The sequence below is a fragment of the Trachypithecus francoisi genome, unplaced genomic scaffold, assembly GCF_009764315.1.
Source record: "Trachypithecus francoisi isolate TF-2019V2 unplaced genomic scaffold, Tfra_2.0 Lachesis_group6, whole genome shotgun sequence".
Taxonomy (NCBI): domain Eukaryota; kingdom Metazoa; phylum Chordata; class Mammalia; order Primates; family Cercopithecidae; genus Trachypithecus; species Trachypithecus francoisi.
Genome location: NW_022681471.1, coordinates 81,553,084 through 81,561,873, shown reverse-complemented (window position 1 = coordinate 81,561,873; position 8,790 = coordinate 81,553,084). Strand labels below are relative to the sequence as shown.

Here is an 8,790-nt window from a genome sequence, read left to right as displayed (position 1 = left end):
GCAAACATACTTTTGTGTTATACTTTATAGTGCCTCACACAGAGTAGGCACTCAATAACCACCAGCTGCTTAATAAGCTGGTAATGATAAGACGTAGTCTAAGGATTCACAGTTAGTGCTCATAAGAATAATTATCTCCTTTGTTTAAAATACTGAGTTAAGATATTTTCCATAGGCAGAATGATGTTTAATGTGTTTTGCATGTGCATAAATGTCAGTAGAAAAGTAGAATGAGATGTATTGTTCTGTTGACAATGCAGGACAGCAAAGTCACCATCGAACAAAATGTATTTGCTAGGTAATTATACTATTTATTTACTCTATTTTTTTGCACTCCATGCTCATTGAGTTATCACCATTAGTAGTCAGGGTAACTATAAAATGTGTTACATTAGGGTGTAAAGAGAAAAGAGGATGTGACTTCTGTGACTGAGTTTCCATACACCATCACTTGCCATGTTAGCTAATGAAGAGAGGATTATGAGTAAGAAGCCCCAAGAATCACACCAAAGTTGGTTTTTGGACAATCTTAGTCCTGTCTCTTCCAGTTTAAGAGAAATACAGTTAAAACTCAATCTAACACAGTTTATCATGAGAAACTACTGAAATTAACGACTAAGGAGTATCCTCCAAATTATGGAGATCTGATTTGTTATATTAATAAGCACCAAATAAAAAATACCTGTTGAATATCTGTAGTAGCAGAAAGTAGTAGTAAGAAAGAAATGGAAGCCAGAGATGACATACCTCATTTTGATACAGAGTGCTCTGGGCTTATATTGTACAAGGTTGAAGAGTCCTGCAAATTCTCAAAGGGAAATAACATCATAAACATCAAATATGAATCTAAGAACATATGAGGGAGTCAAACAAGATAAAGTCATCTCACTAACAGTGTGGATAATCTAGAATAAGCATGATTTATTCAGAAATAGCCATAGTTTATCACTTCCTGATAAATTAAGCATGTCCTAATCATCTTTCCATAAATATTCCTGAAAATATTTTATTACACAACTTTGTTCATATTAATCAAGTGTAATTTTATAGTATCCAAGAAATCCTTAGGGACATTTTTAATCTTCCTTTCTCTTTCTGATGGGTGTCCTATACATTCAATAAGTTACCAATTATATTCATTTTCTCAATTAGGACACATCTCCTGTATCTCTGTTTCTTCTCGTCACCACTCCAGTCCAAGCCTTCATCACAACACTCCGGAATTACTACAACAGACTCCTAAGTGATTGCACTATTTCCCCCATCAAATCCATATATGCATGTCCACTATATTAATATTTTTATATAATCACATTTGACTTCCCTTCTCAAATATCTTCACTGGCTTTCAATCATATCCATAATAAAATCCTATCTACTCTGACTGGTTTGTATTGCCTTCCAGAATTTGGCTCCATACTGGCAGTCTAACTCTAACACCCAGCACTTACCAAATATGAGCCCTGAATTTGAGTTAGGCTGTTTTTCACAGTGTTGTGTGGCTAATTCCATTTTGAGTTCTTTCTTTGTGCTTTTCTCCCAGGCTGGAATTCACCAACGCTCTTCTTCATATAACTAAAAGTAACCACCCATTAAACTCCAGCTCCTGCCCCTCCTTTCACTCCAAGCCATTCATTTGGTGCCTGAAAATATGTTTGTTGATTTTGTGTAGTTGTAAAATGGCTAATAGGTGAATTTTTATGTCCTCTCCAAAATTAAGATATGGCTCATATGTTACTCCTCTTATCTATATCCCTAGTATTCTACCTTGCATTCTGTAAGGAGTCAGTAAATTAACTTGAAATATACAGAGGGGACCATAGCTTAAATATTGTTACCAAAGGTCCCATCTATTTAGATTTCATAAACATATAAAATTCATTTTTAATGATTGCTTTTTATAGGTTGTTTTGTGCTTAAATAATCTGTTCTCTAAACACTTGGTCCCTAGCCATTTTGGCACCAGAGACCAGTTTAGTGGAAGACAATTTTTCCACGGATGGGGGGATAGTTTTGAATGATTCAGGCACATGACATTTATTGTGCACTTTATATTATTATTACATATTCACCATAATGTAGAATCAGTGGGAGCTCTGAGTTTGTTTTCCTGCAACTAGATGGTCCCATTTTGGGGTGATGGGATACAGCGACACATCATTAGGAATTAGATTCTCATAAGGAGTGTGCAATCTAGCTCCCTCCCATGTGCAGTTAACCATAGAGTTTGTGCTCCTATATGAGAATCTAATGCCACTGCTGATCTGACAAGAGGTGGAGCTCACTTTTGCTCCCTGGCTGCCACTCACCTCCTGCTGTGCGGACCAGTTTCTAACACGCCATGGACTAGTACCTGTCCGTGGCCTGGAGGTTGGGGACTCCTGCTTTAAACTCTAGCATACAATTTGATTTTTAAAAAATTATTAAGGAAATCTATCTTTCAAAAAAGTTACATATATATATATATATAAATAAGTAAATATATAATTTCAGTTACATATAAAATATATACAAATTTCAGATATATATATATATAAATTTTAGTTCAGCCTTACATTTCAATTGTCACATATTTTGAGTGAGTTGCATTTAATTTAGTTTTTATCATCATGAAGTTATCAAGTGGATCTGTTTGACACCAATAATTACCAAGGGATTATGAATATTTCCATCAGGGAATTAATCATTGCTTTATGTGGAATCAAGGAACAGTCAAAAATACCCTGTTATACTAATGTCTTATCTTATTTTTCCTGGATGGGAATATGAAGCATTTAATCCACAGAGAAAGATGATCTTCGTATTCTAACAAGTTTCACTTTTACTATTCAAGGCTTTAAATTATGTAACACTATAATGAGATAACTGGTAAAAATGTCAAGATTAACATATTTAAACTAATGATAATATGCTCATCAGGATCCCCCAGAATCAAACCTTCTTGCAAGGCATTTTTTATTGTGTTTTCAATTGGCAAAATGTTAATAAATCAAGGACTGAAGATGAACAAAAGGCAAACGAGATAAAATTAAATCCTGTCCCACTGTTTAAACAAAAAGGTAAGCTTATGCCAACACTAATAGAAACACGAATATATTTACAGTCACACTTCTGTCTGTAATTACATGCCATGTCAACTATCACGCTGGGACAACAGCATTGAAAGAGAAATCTTTTGAAAAAATTGAACAAAAGAAACCATGTGAGCTCACGGACAATCATAAGATTTTTATCTTAAAAAAAAAAAATCTGTCCTTTGAAAATTCTATAGACCATAACTAAAGATAGCTTATGGTAGTTTTCATGGGAAGAAATAGGTCTAAGGGATTAAGGAAACAATATGACAGAGTTTTAAAATATCTATATGGTTATATATCTTAATGGATGCCTATGACCCTTGTGTTCACCTCAGGCCTCTGCACTTTCTATAGGAAAATAAAAATAATCTATTTAAAAGGACTTAACTAATGACAACACATTCCTAAAATGGGCTTAAAATCTTTCTAAAATACTAAGGGAGAACTGTTAAATGGTTAGACACAAAATTATATTTCTTTGAATTACAAATGTATGTATATTTTTTCTTTTTCATTGAATAAGTACAACCAACTTAAAAATTGTAAAGACAGTAAAGATGTATATCAAGGTGGTAAATATTAAAGTGTACTGTTAAAGTGCCATAATAATTGTTATCCCCAAGTACCCACATGTAACAGTAGTGGTTACAATGGTGAAAGCAACCAATAGTGTTTGCTACCATGACCACATTGTAGAAAAGGAAAAGTAGAACTACTTCTCACTAACGCCTTATATAAAATATCTCCATTATTATCTGATTCATGTATAAACACATTGCCATCTAAATCAAGAAAATAACTTCTCAATGTACACACATACTTGCAGCAATACTGTGACTGAAAAATGGGCCATAAGAAGAATGGTTGAGAGATGGTGACCATGAAAGAGACCTGTCTAATTCAAACATAAATAAAAGAGATTCATGGCAAGGACTGGTGTATACCTACAAGGAAATAGGGTGGAGTACAAAGAATGTAAGAGAAATCAATTAAGGTGGGAGGTAGCAAACAGTTATAAACAAAATAGTCGTGAAACTCAAGAGTCAAATGGCAGAATGGGAAATATTTCCTCTTTGTTTTGAGCTACACACACAATTAATAGTTACTAAGTGAAATATATTTGTAATCTGAGCTAGGTAAATTTTAATATGAATTGTAGTTCTGACTTTGCCATATTACCTCACAGGATTGTGAGGATCAAATATAATAGTTGTGAAAGTGCTAAACTGTAAAATGCTATACTCATGTAAGATAGATGGTATCTATGTAAAATGCAGACAAAACTCTCTTATTTCAACTCTAAGAGTGAGCCAGCAATGAGCTCTCCAGGGCACAGAGGGGAGAAAAATCTCCCTCTGGTCTATGTCCAGATTGTCTTGGAAGAATAGGCTGAATACTTATTGCATCAGCTCGCTTTGAATGCAGACCAAAGATACTATGAAATTGATCTAATGGACATGTGGCCAATGCCACAAAAGAACAGTGTGGAGAAAAATCCTTCTTAATCTGTTGAAGAAATAACTTTCTTTTTCTCTTTCTTAACCTTCACAAATGTTTATTTCCTGCATAATCCTGATATTAATTTGTGCTAATTTCTCCCCTTTGAGGAGGGAAAACAAGGGGCAGGAAAGGGAATGAAGATTCACCAAAACATGCTGAAACATATATAACATTTTCCTTTCAATACAACCTACTGGGATAGAAAAAATAAGTCTAGGATGTAACACATATGTTCACATTGCTATGACCATTTTACAGATAGAAAACTGAGGCTAAGAGAGACTAACTTATTAAAGGCCAACTTATTCAAAACCACAAACATTTCACCTTGGGTCTGAGTGATAACAAAAGCCCTTGTATTTTCCACAACAAAAACATACCTTCGTCATAAGAAAAAGGTTAGAATGATAAACAGCTAAGAAGAACCAACCCCTATTTTTAGCTCTTTCTTTTTTTTTTTTTTTTTGGAGCTCTATCATTAGATTTTTGTACTGTGTAAAATTTCCATTAAATTTTGAATGTAAAACACCAGTTCCTCAATCTTTCATTATTTAGTGCTACAGGGCTCAAACCGCTTTTCATTACAAGTACAAACAATGATTAATAATTGCAAAACGCCAAAATTTTTCAAGAAAAAGCACAAAATCACACACACACACACACACAAAAATGAAAAGACCTTATGAGCAATGAGTTCAAACCACCACAATTCATAAATAAGGAAATTAAGGCTCAGATAGGTTAAGTGACTTGCTCAGGGTCACACAACTTGTCAGTTCCAGACTCAAGATCAGCATTTAGATCTGCAAACTTGTAGTCCAGGGCTGTGCTCTTTTTGCAAACCAAAGAGAAATGACTGCACTTAAACATTTTAGTCCAGAACATCCTCAAAACTGACTGCAATAAAAGTAAGCCACATGGCAAGGAATGAATAGAGTTGGTTCATACCAAAAATGAGCTGCCAGTCACAGTGATAAGATCTGTTTCTTTCTGAGAACCATGGTTTCTTGCTGCACTGGGGAATCCAAACTGGTTTCTCCCTCCTGTCCAAAGAAGTCAGAGTAAGGATGCACGTTCCACTCCGCTTTGGTTGGTGTCAGTAGTTCTGAGACACTGTTTTCACAAAGGGTGCTGGAAGAGTCAGAGCATCTGTGTCCACTGTTAGCTTACTGCTGGGTGTTAAAGCCTGAGGCTCTGCACTGGAGTTTTTCATGGCCAAAGAGCCCAGAGATCCCAATGGCCCCACACTTACACTTGAGACCTCATCCATATCTAAGGGGCTCTGCTGAAAACCAGTGGCTGCCGTTCCAAAAAAGAGAGAGGTATCCAGAGTTTGAGGAGGGTCGCTGGTGGCCTTCAACGCCGCAGGGTCCACAGCCTGCCCTACGGAATTACTATTAGCAGGGAGGTGTCCTGCCAGAGTCGAGCTCACAGAAGCCACATCAATAGTCAAGATTCCAGAGTTCACCAATGCTGTGTCCAACACTGCAGCAGAAGTACTGTCTGGTACATCAGAAAACAGAGACACTATCTCTGCATCTCTGAGATCATCCTGTCCCTGGCTGGTAAGTTCACTGCTGGGTGTAAGAGAATTTGCTGCTTCTAGCTGTGCTAAGAGATCCTGGCCCACCTGTGCCTTTTGGTCATGTGCTCTTCATGCTGTGCTTGGATGTGAAGAGTTTATTACAGTGGAGATCGGGCAACGGCTTTTCCAAGTGTCCACATCCTGCAGGTGTTTCTTGGAGTGAATGTAGAGGCTACTGCGAGCAGAGACCTGGCACAGCAGCCTTCCACAGGACACACGAAAGGCTTTGTGCCCAAGTGGGTTATGCTGTGGCCTTTCAGATGTTCAGCCCTCGTGAAAGATTTCCCACAGCCTTCCACAGGGCACATGAACCTCCGGTCATCGTCGTGCTTCCTTTTGTGCCTTAAGAGTTTGGACATGCTGGTGAAGTTCCAGCCACAGCCATCAAAGTCACAAAGAAAGGTCTCTCACCGGTGACTCCGCAGGTGAATTTTCAGCCTACAAGCCTTGTCATATTGCTTGCTGCAGCCAGGAAAAGAGCAGGAAAACAGTTCCTGTTCCCTGAAATGGGCGCGGTTATGGGAAAACAGAGCACTCACTGTGATAAATGTCTTCTTGCAGCCAGAAAACGCGCACTGGTAAGCCCTCTCGGTTCAAAGTGACTGCGCTGGTGGGCGCTGAGTTTGGCCTGCGTGGGGAAGCTCTCCTTGCACACCTCGCATTTGAATGAGTTCTCCTGCTCATGGCCCTTCATGTGCGCCTTGAGGTTGTACACTGTGGTGAAGCTCTTGCCACAGCCCTCCGCCGGGCAGCAAAGGGCCGCAGTTTGTCATGAGACTGCAGGTGCCTCTTGAGCTTGTAAGAGGTGGTGAAGGTCCAGCCACAGTCACCCAGGGGGCATTTGAAGGGCCTCTGGCCCTGGCTGCTGCTGTGCGTCAGCAGGTGCACCTTCAGCTGGTGCTTCTTGGGGAAGGTTTGCCCACACAGCGCCTCCGGGCACAGGTACAGCACCACGCCTGGGGCAGAGCCCAGCTGTCCCCGGGGGCCCAGGGCGGCGGCCAGGCCCTCCGCCTCCTCCTGGGGCGCCGGAGCTGGCGCAGGTTCGGCCGGCTGGGCTAGCAGGAGGTCTGGCGGCAGCTCTGGGCAGTCACCCGGCTGCGCGGCATGCGGGAACCCGGCTTGGGGGGCGATCAGACACCTCGGGGGCTGCTGGGCAGGAGCTGCCCCTGGCTTCCAGGCGTCTGATGGGGGCGTGGTCAGGGTGAGGACGCTGTTTTCAAAGCGCAACAGCAGGTCCTGGTTGTGGATAGTGACTGTACCGGTGAAGGCCGCGGCGGGGCTGGGGGCAGAGATCGGGGCCTGAGTGGGAATCGCGGACAGGCAGTGGGGGCCCAGTGTAGAGCAGCCCGCGGGGTTCGCGCCGCTGTCGTCCCCCTGGAGCCCCCGGCCTGCCTCGGCCTCTTCCCTCAACACAGGCCCTGCGGCCTGACCCGAGCCCACGGTGTCCACGTCGCAACCCACCGGGTCAAGCAGCACCAGGAGGAAGTCGTCGCCGCCGTCGCCGCTAGGTTGATCAGGCCTCGGCGCCAACAGGCTTGGGCCAGGGCCCCGTGATGCCGTGCGGGCCTCCTCGCGCCGCCGCCCGGGCCCGCCATCTTGGAGATCCCGGAACAGCAGGAGGCGGCGCGTGGAGACCTGGTCAGCCGGCGGGTCAGGGCCTCGGTGGACCCGGCCGCCACCCACGGGAATACCGCCGCCTCCGCCGCCCTGTAGTGTCCCGCGAGCCGGGAGCAGCTTTGGGATTTCCATCTCTGTGTCCCAGAGGCTCGGCTGGAGCCAGAGCCGAGGAGGAGGCGCGACCCCGCCCCCTGCCGCGGGTCTGAATACGTTCCTAAAAGGGGGAAAAAAAATGTGCAATGCGGGGAAACTGGCCCTATCAGATATTAAAACGTATTTAACGCCACAGTGATTTAAATATTCTGGTACTGGGTCTCCGGAACAGAATAGAAAGCCCAGAGGTAGAGCCTGGTATGCATAAATACGTTCTACAGTTAATATACGTAAGTAATTAAGGAGGTCTTCTGAGGTGATGGGGAAATGACGACAGCTTGTTCAGTAATGCTGTGGAACACCTAGGCATCTATTCGCTAAAAGCAATTTTAATCCGTGACTCATTGTATATACCCAAATAAACACACCCCAGCCCCTCCCAGTGTTAGACATGTTGCTTCGTACTTTTTGTGTGTTAAAATTTGTTTACCGGCTGGCTGCCTGCCTGGATTGATGGATGAAAGACAATTCCTGAGAGAATAAACTGTCTCTGTGTCAGCAGTAAACCACCATAGTGCTGGCATTTCTGCTGAAAGTGTCCTTCCCCCTCCCACCTCCCCGCGGGACAACTTCCATACTCACAATTGTCTTGAGCAAAGTCTTCGGTACAATTTGCCCCATAGTTCAATTTTTGTCTTGCTGATACAGAGATTAGAATGAGTGAGAGATGCGGACAAAACAGATTAGCAGTGTTCAGCCTAGAAATGCAAAGTCTGGAGGATGAAACAATTTATATTGAAATCTGAAAAAAAAACCCAACCTTCTCCTGGCTTCTCCCTATACAGTGTACAACCTAAACCAACTCTTTGCCCTTCCACCATCGGTTGTACCGTGATAAATTTCCTGTCCACTCTCACA

General features: G+C 42.1%; 1 pseudogene across 1 annotated transcript; it reads right to left on the bottom strand.

The window, feature by feature from the left end:
- Positions 1-2,938: 2,938 nt before the first annotated feature.
- LOC117077666 lies at positions 2,939-8,319 on the bottom strand (annotated as a pseudogene). Its single transcript, XR_004434830.1, has one exon. The product of XR_004434830.1 is annotated as a zinc finger X-linked protein ZXDB-like (transcript).
- Positions 8,320-8,790: the final 471 nt, after the last annotated feature.